Source organism: Lactuca saligna, chromosome 3 (assembly GCF_052625555.1).
Source record: "Lactuca saligna cultivar CGN05327 chromosome 3, ASM5262555v1, whole genome shotgun sequence".
In the NCBI taxonomy this organism is placed as follows: Eukaryota; Viridiplantae; Streptophyta; class Magnoliopsida; order Asterales; family Asteraceae; genus Lactuca; species Lactuca saligna.
The window spans coordinates 179,493,744-179,506,134 of record NC_136419.1 but is presented as its reverse complement, the minus strand read 5'-3'; the positions used below and the strand labels follow the sequence as shown (position 1 = coordinate 179,506,134).

Genomic DNA, 12,391 nt, shown 5'->3' with positions numbered 1-12,391 from the left:
GAATTTCAGTTTCGTCCCAATTTCATTTCGGAGGGTATATTTTTTTCGTATCATGTTATCAATTTTCACCCATATATTTTACTATAAACAGATCCACATACTATCAAATAGTTTAGCTAAAAAAGTGACACTTTTAATTAGATGAATCTATACAGATTTAAAAACCATAAGTATTCCGCCAATATATATCTAACGTGAATTAATTATAGAATACGTCAACATTTAATCTTTTACTCCTTTGTTGTAGCTTGTGTTAGATGCGTAAACATTTTGATTTATTTTAAAATCCATCTTGGCCCTTCTATGTTTACAAATGAATCTCAATTCTTAAGAAAAATATTGAGAAACTAACTTTTTAATGTTATTCATATTATATGCTAAGATAATATAAAAAATCTGCTTTCTGAACCAAAGAAAAATAAATTATCTACTTTATGCACATCTAAACTACAATAAGTCAAAGGTTAGAGAGAGATACACACAAAAGCTGAATTTTTTTATACAACTTAATCATATTCAATAAATATAATCAGCAGAAAATAAAAGCAATTTATTGTCCATGTTAGCAACTGTATATTGAGACACAAACAGATCTTTCGACAATATACATATATACTTATGTCATTAAAACTAATTCTATTTTCTAATGTCATTAAAACCATATTATATGCAAAGTTTAGTAATTGACCAAGTTCTCTTCCTCCTTGCAGGGATCTTTTCATTGCCAGCAACCTCTGCATGATTTCTTGTATTCATGGATAATTCAACTCCAAGGCTTTGAGGTTTCTAAGCTCTTCCATTGAAATAGCCAACTGATTCCAATAGCAATTGAGTCTGCACATCAAGACAACAATCTATTCATGGTGAATTTTCTCTTATATTAACTTGTAAAATAAAATAAAAAAGGAAATTTGAAGATCTAGTAATATACCTTCACAATAACCTTGTCATTCCACCCCACTTGTGTTATGGCAGGGGATAAGGGGCCAATAGTAGCCTCCTCTATTACTCCTTTCTTTCAAATTTGGGCATCTACTAATTCCCAAAATCATAAGTGAAGCCAACAACATTTTGGACAGTTGTCAATGCTGAGATGTTGGAGGGTTGTGAGGTGTTGGAGTCACATTGAAAACAATTCCAGTTTCTAAAATCCATTTATGCACAGAGTAGTAAGATATGAAGGACAATTTTGTAGTCCCCACTCTGAGATGGGCTTCTTCAAACCTATTTTAAGGAAACACAACTTTGGAGGCCAGCGCCTAGGTGGAAAGGAAGCATCCATGTTTATACATGTTTGTTTCTCTAGATGAGAGTTTGTAGGCTTTTCAACTCATCAATCCCTAATGGAATGGAATCTTATCCAAAAATGAAGTATCCCCAATGTCAAAATGCCGCAACATTTTAAGGTTTGAAAAGCTTTCGAGCTACTTAATTAGTCCGTGACAGCCAAAAACGATCAACGTTTGTGAATTATAAAGATTGCAGATATTTTCCGGTAAATGTGTGATACTAGTTCGAGATAAATTAAGATACCGCAAGTGCTTCAAACTACCAATGAATTTAGGTACCTCGTTTATGCTAAGATGACTCAAATTTAGGACCCTTAGTAGCGGTAACTCGTGAAGTAAGTCGGTGAGGATCTTATTTGATAAGTAAAATGTTTCCCAATTTTCTTTCACCTCAAATGATACTTCTAAAAATGTTCTTAAGCTTTTAGCTCTTTTGAATGCCTCGAACCTTTTGTAAACCATGTAATCCTCACAAACAAATGACATATGGAGGTACTTTTCCAAAGCTTCTTTCCTAATTTCTTTTTTTATCTCAATGCCTAACCTTGAAAAAAAATCTCCAGCAACAGATGTGGCCAAGTCATTTATGAGATCATGCATCACAAACAACAATCTGTCATTAGACGCATATAGAAAGAATGATCTTGATTGTTGTTGCAAAAACCCTTCTGCCATCCACAATAGGACCAACTCCTCCTTATCAAACTTATAGTCCTTGGGGAACAATGGGCAATATGCAAACAACTGCTTCAAAGATGCAGAAAGATCATGGAAATTAATCTAAGAACCGGAACAATCTCATCTCTCTTTCCTTCCATTCCTTCTCATACGTTTTTGTCCTCAATAACCTCCCAAGTGTTCTTAAAGCCAAAAACAAATAGCTTTCATTCCATACATCATCTAAAACCATTAGAAAACATTTCTTCACGAGCTTCTCTTTAAGCATTTCTTCAAGTAGATTCAAATCTGCAAATTCCTTGTTTTCCTCCGTCACCAATTGATCCATAACTTTGCTTACATTGAAAATCTTGAATTCATCAGAGACATAATCCAAAGCCCTGAGTTTGAAATAATCCTTCAGTTCCACTTCACCATACAAAAGTAGAGTGGTTTTACCAACTCCACCCACACCAACTATGAACACAACATTAAAGTTTTGATTACATGATTCATCTTCACCCCCCCCCCCCCCCCCCCCCCCCAAAAAAAAAAAAGCTTTTGAAGCAATACCTTCTTATCACCTTCACACCCAACAATACCACTTGCATCTACCAAACTGGCTTCATACCTAATAACTTTTCTCTTTTCATTTGTTACCATAGTTAAACCCAGATTACATTTTCGCTTACTATTTCCTGCAACCAGGAAGTAATATCATATAAATCGGCATGGATCGTACTATTTTAGGTAGAAATTGTGCTACAGATTGGGATAAGTCTTTTTACCTTGCTGCTGGTGGAGACCATTCAGCCATAACTTAACAGCTTCATCAGTTATTCCCTTCTGAGAAGTAGATCTGGATCGTATAATACAGATATGGGTAGAATGGATGCCCAGAAAAAATAGAGATATATATAAAATTGACGGAGAGAACGATTTCAATTATTGTGTAGAGGAGAGATTTGGAATTACACCAGAATTTGTCGCCCAAAAGATTTAAAGTTACAATTTCACGAAAAATTAAGAGAATCTAAGAAACACTGTCAATAACAAGATTGAACGAAACGAAGAGAAAACGCAAAATCTAAGAAACACTCTCAATAAAAAGATTGAATGAAAACCTACCAGATAGTATTATAGTGTGTAACATCTTTAACCCTAATTTCTATCCTCTATCTCATCTCAAAGATGAACGGTTAATATTCGTTCGAATCGAAGGAAATAAAATATCAAATATGTAATATCATTTCGTCACCACCGAATTTTCTATTTGTTTTGTAAACTTTTCTTTAATTAAAAAACTTAATTTATTAAACTCTTCTACATATACGTACAAGCTTATATTTATATTGAATTTCTACGATCGTATAAATTGCAAAAAGATAATTATACAAACCGAAAATACATTTTTTTTATATAAAAACAATTAATAGATATCTTATTTTAGATAGGGTCTACTCGTCTAGAGTCAATTAGTCAAGAATTAGATAAGGGTGGATGGGCATGGTTATCAATTTACAGGCAAGAGTGTGTGATGAGAACTGAATTGAGGTGTGGGTGAGGGTGTGAATTAGTCTCACAGCATTTAATGAATCGTGATTAAAATAAAGAGTGGTTTACCTTAAATTTTGTCTTCCACGTTATTTTTCTTTAATTTTCTTTTCCTTATCAAAAATCATATCAAAAGTGTGTTGGGAAGTGTAGGTATTGAAGAGCTTAAATTGTATGGATACTTGATATATATATATATATATATATATATATATATATATATATATATATATATATATATATATATATATATATATATATATATATATATATATATATATATATATATATATATTCACATGACATTAATCAAAAGTAGAGATTTTGAGATTCAATCTCAACCACATAATTTTTATTTGTTATTCTAATGTTCCAGTATATTAACAGCAACAGGGCATATTAACAGCAACAGGGTATGATTAATCATAAATGATTATATGACAAAAATATATAATTATATATGATTATACATATATGTTTGTTCACAGATTGGGTAATCATAAAAGATTATGATAGTTGGTGGTAGAAGAAGTGGTGATGACAAAGGTGACAATGATATAAGTAATGGAGGTAACAATGATGGGGTTGGTTGGCGTCAGATGTGGTGGTAGTGGTGGTGGCTGTAGCGGTTATGGTGGAAGAGAAGAAATGAATGGACGACATTATATAATCATTTATGATTATACCAGGCCTGTTGAACCGGTACGTTGGAGGGTTAGAGCGACAGATGTAAAATACATAGCTGAGGTTAAAATCTCAAAATCTCTATTTTATTTTTAATCTCAACAAAATCTCTCTCTCTTTTTATATATATATATATATATATATATATATATATATATATATATATATATATATATATATATATATATATATATATAAAGTCATGATTTAAAGTGTGGTTAGAACTGACTTGAGGTTGTAAATGACTCTTAGAGCATTTAATGAGAGCAATTAATAAATCATGATTAAAATAAAGAGGAGCTTCCTTAATTTTTGTTTGCAACTTTATTTTTTTCTTTATTCTTTTTTCTCACAAAAAATGAGGGTATGTGTGGGAAGCAAGTTTTATTTATTTTTTCTTTAAATAAAAAATTGATTTTTAAGATTTATAAATTTTTTAAATGAGTAATAAACAAAAAAATTATTTAAAAATAAAAACCGCTTCATTAATTAAAATAAAAATTACATAAAAAAACAAAAATTTAAATAATTAGAAGTGTTGGTTTGAATGTTAAATTGTGTGAAAATCTATAGATGCGGTAAATGATATATATATATATATATATATATATATATATATATATATATATATATATATATATATATATATATATATATATATATATAAAAGAGCGTTTGACAACAAATTTGAAAAATACAATTTTTTTAATTAAAATTATAAAAATATTCATATAAATTAAAAAATAATTACAAACAATTAAAAAACTCACTAACTAACACCACTCACCACCCAATTAACACCACTCACCACCACCACCCATCACTAACCACCACCACTAACTACCACTCACCACCACCACCAACCACCACCCGCCACCACCATCACCACCCACCACCATCACCACCCACCTCCACCACCCATCACCACCGCCCGCCACCACAACAATCAACCGTTACACCACCCATCACCACCACCCGTCACTACCACCCACCACCACTACCACACACAACCACCACTCATCACTAACCACCGCCACTAACAACCGCTCACCACCTATCACTACCCACCCACCCGCCACCACCATCACCACCCACCACCATCACCACCCACCACCGTCACCATTTAACCACAACCACTCGCCACCACCACCCACCTCCACCACCCATCACCACCGCCTGCCACCACCACCAACAACCACTACCAACCACCCATCGCTACCACCTGCCACCACTAACCACTACCCACCACCCATCATTGCCCACCATCCACTACCACCAGCCACCAGCCACCACCCGCCACCACCACCAACCACCAGCCACTACCCACCACCACCCGTCACTATCACCCATCACTACCCATCACCACCCACCACCCACCACCCATCACTACCCACCATCACCACCACCCGCTACCACCATCACCACCTAACCACCACCACCCATCACCAACATGTGCCACCACCACCCACAACCACTACCTACCACCCATCACCACAACTACCTACCACCCATCACCACCACCCATCACTAACCACAACCATCAACCACTACCCACCACCCATCACTACCCACCACCACCACCACCACCACCAACCACCACCCATCACCACCATCACCACTAACCACCACCACCCATCACTACTCACCACCACATGCCACCCTTTACCATAACCACCACCACCCATCACTACCCACTACCACCAACCATCACCCACCAACCATCACTATTCACCACCCACCACCACCACCACCAACACCCACCCACCACACCCATCACCACCACCCCACCTACAAAGATTTGTTATTGTGTTTTCGATTCATTAGGTTTTCTCTTGTATATAATCACATGTTATTATATGTATCGAGTCACATATGATTATATGTATCGAATCATATATGATTTATATGTTATTAAATATATATAATCACATGTGATTAAATACACGTGAAAAACTAGTGAATCGAGAATGCAAAAATAAATATTGTCCACGTAAATCATATGTGATTAGAAACATATAACTACATGTGATTATATATATTTAATAAAGTATTATTTACGTGGGACGTATTTATTTTCGTGTTTTTGATATAATAATTGGCATCGTGTATTAAATCACATGTGATTATATGTATTTAATTACATATGATTTATATATACAATATTTTTTTCACATGTTGATTTAATAGTTGTTCTTGTGTATTTAATCACATATGATTATATATATATATATATATATATATATATATATATATATATATATATATATATATATATATATATAATCACATATGATTCGTATGGAAAATATCTATTCTTGCGTCGATTCAATAATTGTTCTAATATATTTAATCACATGTGATTATATGTAGTTAATCACATATGATTTATATGGACAATATTTATTATTTCTTTCTCAATTAAATTGTTGTACTCATGTACTTAGACACATGTGATTATATGTATCAAATCGCATATAATTTATATTGATAATATTCATGAGTAAATATTTTTTCTTATCACTATTAGAAAATAGACCTTTAATGACGCAATTTTTACGACACGCGCTGATTAACGATACGCAATAGGACGTGCCCTTAAAATAGTGTTATCTCTCCAAAAAATTTAAGGATTTACGTCACGCATTATTGCGTGCCCTTAATTTAGTGTCTCAAGAAAAAAAATTAGAAACATGGAGGGCGCTTTATCTTAAACGCGCGTCGTCTGTACATGTCGCTTTATAATTTTAATGAAACGCGCTTTTAGTTAATGTAGGGGGAAACGAAATCCCCAAAATTTTGAGAACCTGCCTTGTTTTTTCTATCTTCTATCTATTTTTCATCCTTGCAATCCACTCTCCCCTCTCTGATACTCTCTCCTCTAGATCTCCCTTCATTCTCTACCTCCCGTCTCTTTGTAAACCTCGAAGGTGAATTGTAATTGATCTGCGAGGTCTCCTTCTTTTTCTTTGTTTTCTCAGGTACAACATCATCCTAATCCATTAACCCCTTTCATTTTTTTTAAACCAGATGTAGCACATTCCAAACTGGGGATTTAACCAAACCCGATAGAGCCATTGACGGAATCTTTGGATCCGGTCAACAAGGACTCTCTGTAATCGCGCAGCTTTCTTCACAAGGGATCGCTCCAGGTCTTCAATCTATCAATCTACAATATCCACTGTCAAGTTACATCGAATCAAGGTCTAGGGTTTCAAATGCTTCAAGTTTTTCCCAAATAATTTCCCCTCTCAAGACGATTTTCCTCGATCGTATCTTTATGGCGATGATTCTCTCTCGATCAGATTGAAGACCGCTCACTCTCTCCTTAGATCTCCATGTGAGTATGATCCCCCCTTTCTGTAACAGCCTCGCTTCCTTCCAAAAATCCAAGACCATTCTCTCTCAATCGTATCTTTATGGCGAAATTTAGACACAATAATCTCAACATAAAATTCGTAACTGAACTCCTCTTCACCTCTACCCTACTCCATCTACAACGACTCCTTAAATTTACAAACCCTACTCTAGTTGCTCTTCTAGTCAAATCAGGTACCTATCTATCTGCTTTATGAACTCTCCTGGATTGGAAATTTCTTGATACTTTGATAGCTTTTAAACAAACAAAAATCAGTTTTTCTCTCAATAATCCGTTGGATTTTTCATTGGTGTTCCCCTTACTGGTTTCGATAACCTCTCTAATCTGTGAGGTTTGTGTTTACTTTCTTGCCCTCCCTTTCTCTAAGAAGAAAACGCAGCCTCGTCGCCTTCAATCACCCAACGACATAGGTGAAACTCAAACTTCTCAGACCAAAAGAAATATTGTACGAAAGAAAAGTTGTCCTTTAATGGAAGAAGTGCAGGGGGGTTGCTTATTGGTGCTGTTGTGAGCATGAGACCTGATTTATTTAAGGCTACTGTAGCTGGAGTACCATTTGTAGATATTGTGACTATAATGCTTGGTCCAACTATTCCTCTTACAACTGCAGAATGGGAGGTGATTTATATATAATATTTTTTTGTTTTGGAAACTCAAAGCAGGATGCTATGATAATATTAGTATGTTTCTTTCTAAATGTGAATGACTTGCTCTATTGCAGGAATGGGGTGATCCTCAGAAAGAAGAGTTCTACTTTTACATGAAATCATATTCACCAGTTGACAATGTGAGTGCCAATGTATCTTGTTTCAGTTTAACTGACATAAATCCATCTGACAGATCATCAAATGAAAATGTTGAAGTTAATTACTGATGGGTGTCTATTTTGAATAGGTAAAAGCTTAGAATTATCCAGCCATATTTGTTACTGCTAGAATAATGGTTGGTTGTCAAGAGTGATATTCAGGATGTGATTGATAAAGATGGTGAGGGGTTCACTATGGTCACAAAAAAAGCTGGAAATGTAGGGACTACTACTGTGAAGGGGTACGGTACAGGTGATATTCATCCCAATGTTTCTGGAAGCAAAGGTAGTAATTGGAATGGAGGGAATAACAAAAGAGGAAGCTATAATAGTGTTAATAAGGGTAATAAGGTTGGAATAACAGAAGTCATAGTGGGAGTGTTAGCCATTGGAATCATCAAAAGAAACAGGAGTTTGTTGCTGCAAATAATAAATCTTTCATTGTAGATAAGCAGGGGCATAATGGTAAAGAGAGTGTGGATTCTAGGAAAAAAGAGGAAAAAAGAGGAAAAAGTGGAGAAGGGAAAGGATTTTAAGGGTAGCCAAATTATAAATCTTTCATTGTAGATAAGCAGGGGCAGTCTTCTCCTGATTCTATGGAAAAGGTTGTCATATAATCAACTTTGTGATTGTATATTGATGATTATAGATTGGTGGCTTTGAGAATCTAACAATAACTTTAACTTTTTTTTTCTTGCAGATATCAGCAGAATCCTGTCCTGCTTCTGATCTGTTGGTCAATAATTCTGACAGTGGTCAAACTGAGGCTATAGAATCTAAGTGTGATACCAGGGTGAATTCTAATCTTGGGAACCATGATTGTTTAAATCCTATGAATGACATCCTTGATACCATGTAAGTTTGAAAATTTAATCATTGCAACTTACTAAGTATCAAAATAAGAAGGTTGGATGTTTTAATTTGTGATGTTTTATTTATTTATTGTTTAGATGATTTGATTTCAAAGGTGATCAAGGTTCTTCTAGAAGAGATTGAGACACTAAGAAAATGAAACCGGGATGCTGTGTTAGTGAGCCAATATCTTTATGAGCTTAGAGAAGTCAAGAAACAGGGGAGAAAAGAGAGAAGGCACAAGGAAGCCCAGGATGTGCTTGCAGCTGCAACTACCGCTGCTGCAGCTTCTTCCAGGCTTTCATCTTTCAGGAAATATACACTTGAAGAATCCGCTCACCATGAGGTAGTTGACTCTCATTTTGTTAGATAACATTTTTTAGGGGTAATTTCGTCATTAAAAACCGTTCTTATAATGTGATTTCTGTAAAAACTATCATTTCAGGGTGTTGAAAGTTTGTGCACACAGTGAATCTTGTAGAGCTGTTAGATTTATCAATGAAGGACTTGGTAATGAACCAACATTGTTTATACTTTATATACTCTTGAACCATGTAATTTACTTTTTACCCTCAGTAGCAACATAGTTGCTGTTTCTTTAAACTTGATTTTGAATGTATGTTTTTGTCATCAGTGATCCTCACTGGTTCTCCAGATTGTTCTATTCTTGAAATTGATATTGAAACAGGATCTCCAGTTTGTTATGGATGGATGTTCATACAATTAGGTATTATTTTCAATATTCATACAGTTAGTTATGGATGGATGTTCCAGGTGGGGGTAGATGTGCCTGCGCAAATCTCTCCGTTGATCGTATCTTTGTGAGGATGGGTGCAAAAGACCATATTATGGCAGGCCATGTGACTTTTATGATGCAAAGAGAGAGCTTCTGTGAATAGGTGGGGGCAGATATTACTTCATAAATTATTGTTTTTTCTATATATATATATATATATATATATATATATATATATATATATATATATATATATATATATATATATATAATATTAATTAACAAGTTTGACTTGTCAACACGTGTAGAATGCAAATGATCCCACAAATACATTGTAGGTGAGGGTATAAAATGTTTAATTACCTTTTTACCCTTGAGGCTCGGGTTTAAATATTTACACAATGTTTTTATAGCTGTGAGAGGGTATGGTTTATCCTAACCGTCATCTTCAGCGATCCGTGTCCGGTTTTTACTGAATACACCTAGCATGGTGGCTCTTGACCTGGACACCACTCTAAAAGGGCTTTTCCAAAAAAAAATGACCATCTTGAAAATATTCCAAAACCACAGGGTGGAAATATCTCTGCAATTACATGTGATTTATCAGTAAGTATAATCTTCAATTTTAATCCATTCAAATATGTGACATGGTTTTGTTTTATTTATTTATATTTATACTCATGTATATAATGTATAAAAAAATTACATAAACAGGAATTATGTAAAGATTGGTTATCAATTTTAATGATTGTTACTTCTGCACGATCTTCAATTAACATAAGACATTTGGAGAAAACAACAGTGTCTACTGGAAAAGAAGGCTTGTTATCTGAAGGGAATGGTCTACTGGAAAAGAAGGCTTGTAACATTTTTGGTTCTTGTTCCCAACTTTACTTGGAACAGGGACCGAAAGTGTAACTTACTCTAAATTTTATACGTAAATTTTATTTTATCTTTTGAAGGGAAATTTACTGAATATTGATTGGTTGATGCAGTTAACTAGAATTGGTCGAGATGCAGTTTTATATGTTGAGTTGCTCATTGAGTCAATCATGGGAGGATTGGAAGGGATAATCAACATTCTTGATTTTGAAGGAGGTTTTGGCTCTTTGGAGACACATGTTCTTACTATTTTATCAATTTCCTTAAAGAGTTACCAAATTCATGTATTAAAATTGATAAAGCTAACTTAATTGCTTATTTTAAATCCTAGCTTCTACCAGAAGTCAGCTGAAACTACAAATGGCTTTTGATGGGCAGGAAAGATATATGAAGGTATGATCTATATTGTAATTCAGATTCTATAACTTTTATTATGTAATCTCTTAAGTCTTAATACCCATTATTCCTTATGCATGTAGAGATCTTGGGAGCCAAGTGATAAAGCTGATCTCCACTTTGTCTACGAAGATGTTGAAGGAGTATCAACTCAATGGGATGATATTCAAAGAAAACTTAGGAACTTACCTCCCAAACCCTCTGCCTTCAAACCCGATCCCTTCACTCTTGCAGAAGACGAAGATTCCAAACCTAAAACCAAATCTCGGATCGATAACAAGACAGAAGAACTCAAAGATTTAGAAGATGATCTTGATGATAGTTGTTTCCTCGAAGAATACAAGTACCTTCAACTCCCTTAATCCTAATACCATTTTATGAGGGTATTAAATTTCATGTGATATTTTCATGGTTTCATTTTCTTTTGTGTTCTTGAAGCAGAAAGAGGTTAGCAGAGATGAAGCAAACAGTGGAAGTTTGAACTCGGAAAGTTCGGGCAACATCTATGGTGGCCCGGGCAGCATCTATTTCAATATTGATTGTGTGAAAGTCATCTACTAAAGCAAGGTTGGTGTAAGAGTTGATGATGAGAACATTGTTCCAAGACCTTCAGTGAGTTATGATGATGTCCCTTAATAGCAATGTAGTATTAGGTTATATAGTTACCGATGATTATTTGTATTTGACATTTTATGCAATGAATTATCTTACTTATTTATTGTATTTTATTTTGTATCTTGTGTGACATTAATTTTTGTGCAATGGATTGTATTTTTGTATATGGTGTTTTATTTATATTATGAGAAATTAAATGCAAATTTAATTTAAAAATGAATAAATATATAAATTTATTTTTTTAAACATTTAAATTTATGATACGCAAAAATGTGTGTCATCTTCATTTATGACATGGCCTTTCTTGACAGGGGCTTTCTTGATACGCATTGCGTGTCATTAACACGCGCGTTGTAAGGTTACGACACGCGAACGCATGTCATCTTCCTTTATGACAGGGCCTTCCTTGATACGCATTGCGTGTCGTAAACGTGCGTCGTAATTGCGCGTCGTAAATGAGCGTCGTAAAAGCGCGTTGTCTCTCTTTATGACAAGGCCTTCCTTGACGCGCATTTGCGCGTCGTCTGAGCCTTTTACGACGCGCA

The 12,391-nt window shown here is 34.6% G+C and overlaps 1 long non-coding RNA gene across 1 annotated transcript; it reads right to left on the bottom strand.

Moving 5' to 3' along the window:
• Positions 1–475: 475 nt before the first annotated feature.
• LOC145037541 (uncharacterized) lies at positions 476–2,467 on the bottom strand. The gene is made up of 2 exons (XR_013678893.1): positions 932–2,467; positions 476–834 (listed from the first exon to the last, which is right to left on the bottom strand). It is a non-coding gene; the product is annotated as an uncharacterized LOC145037541 (long non-coding RNA).
• Positions 2,468–12,391: the final 9,924 nt, after the last annotated feature.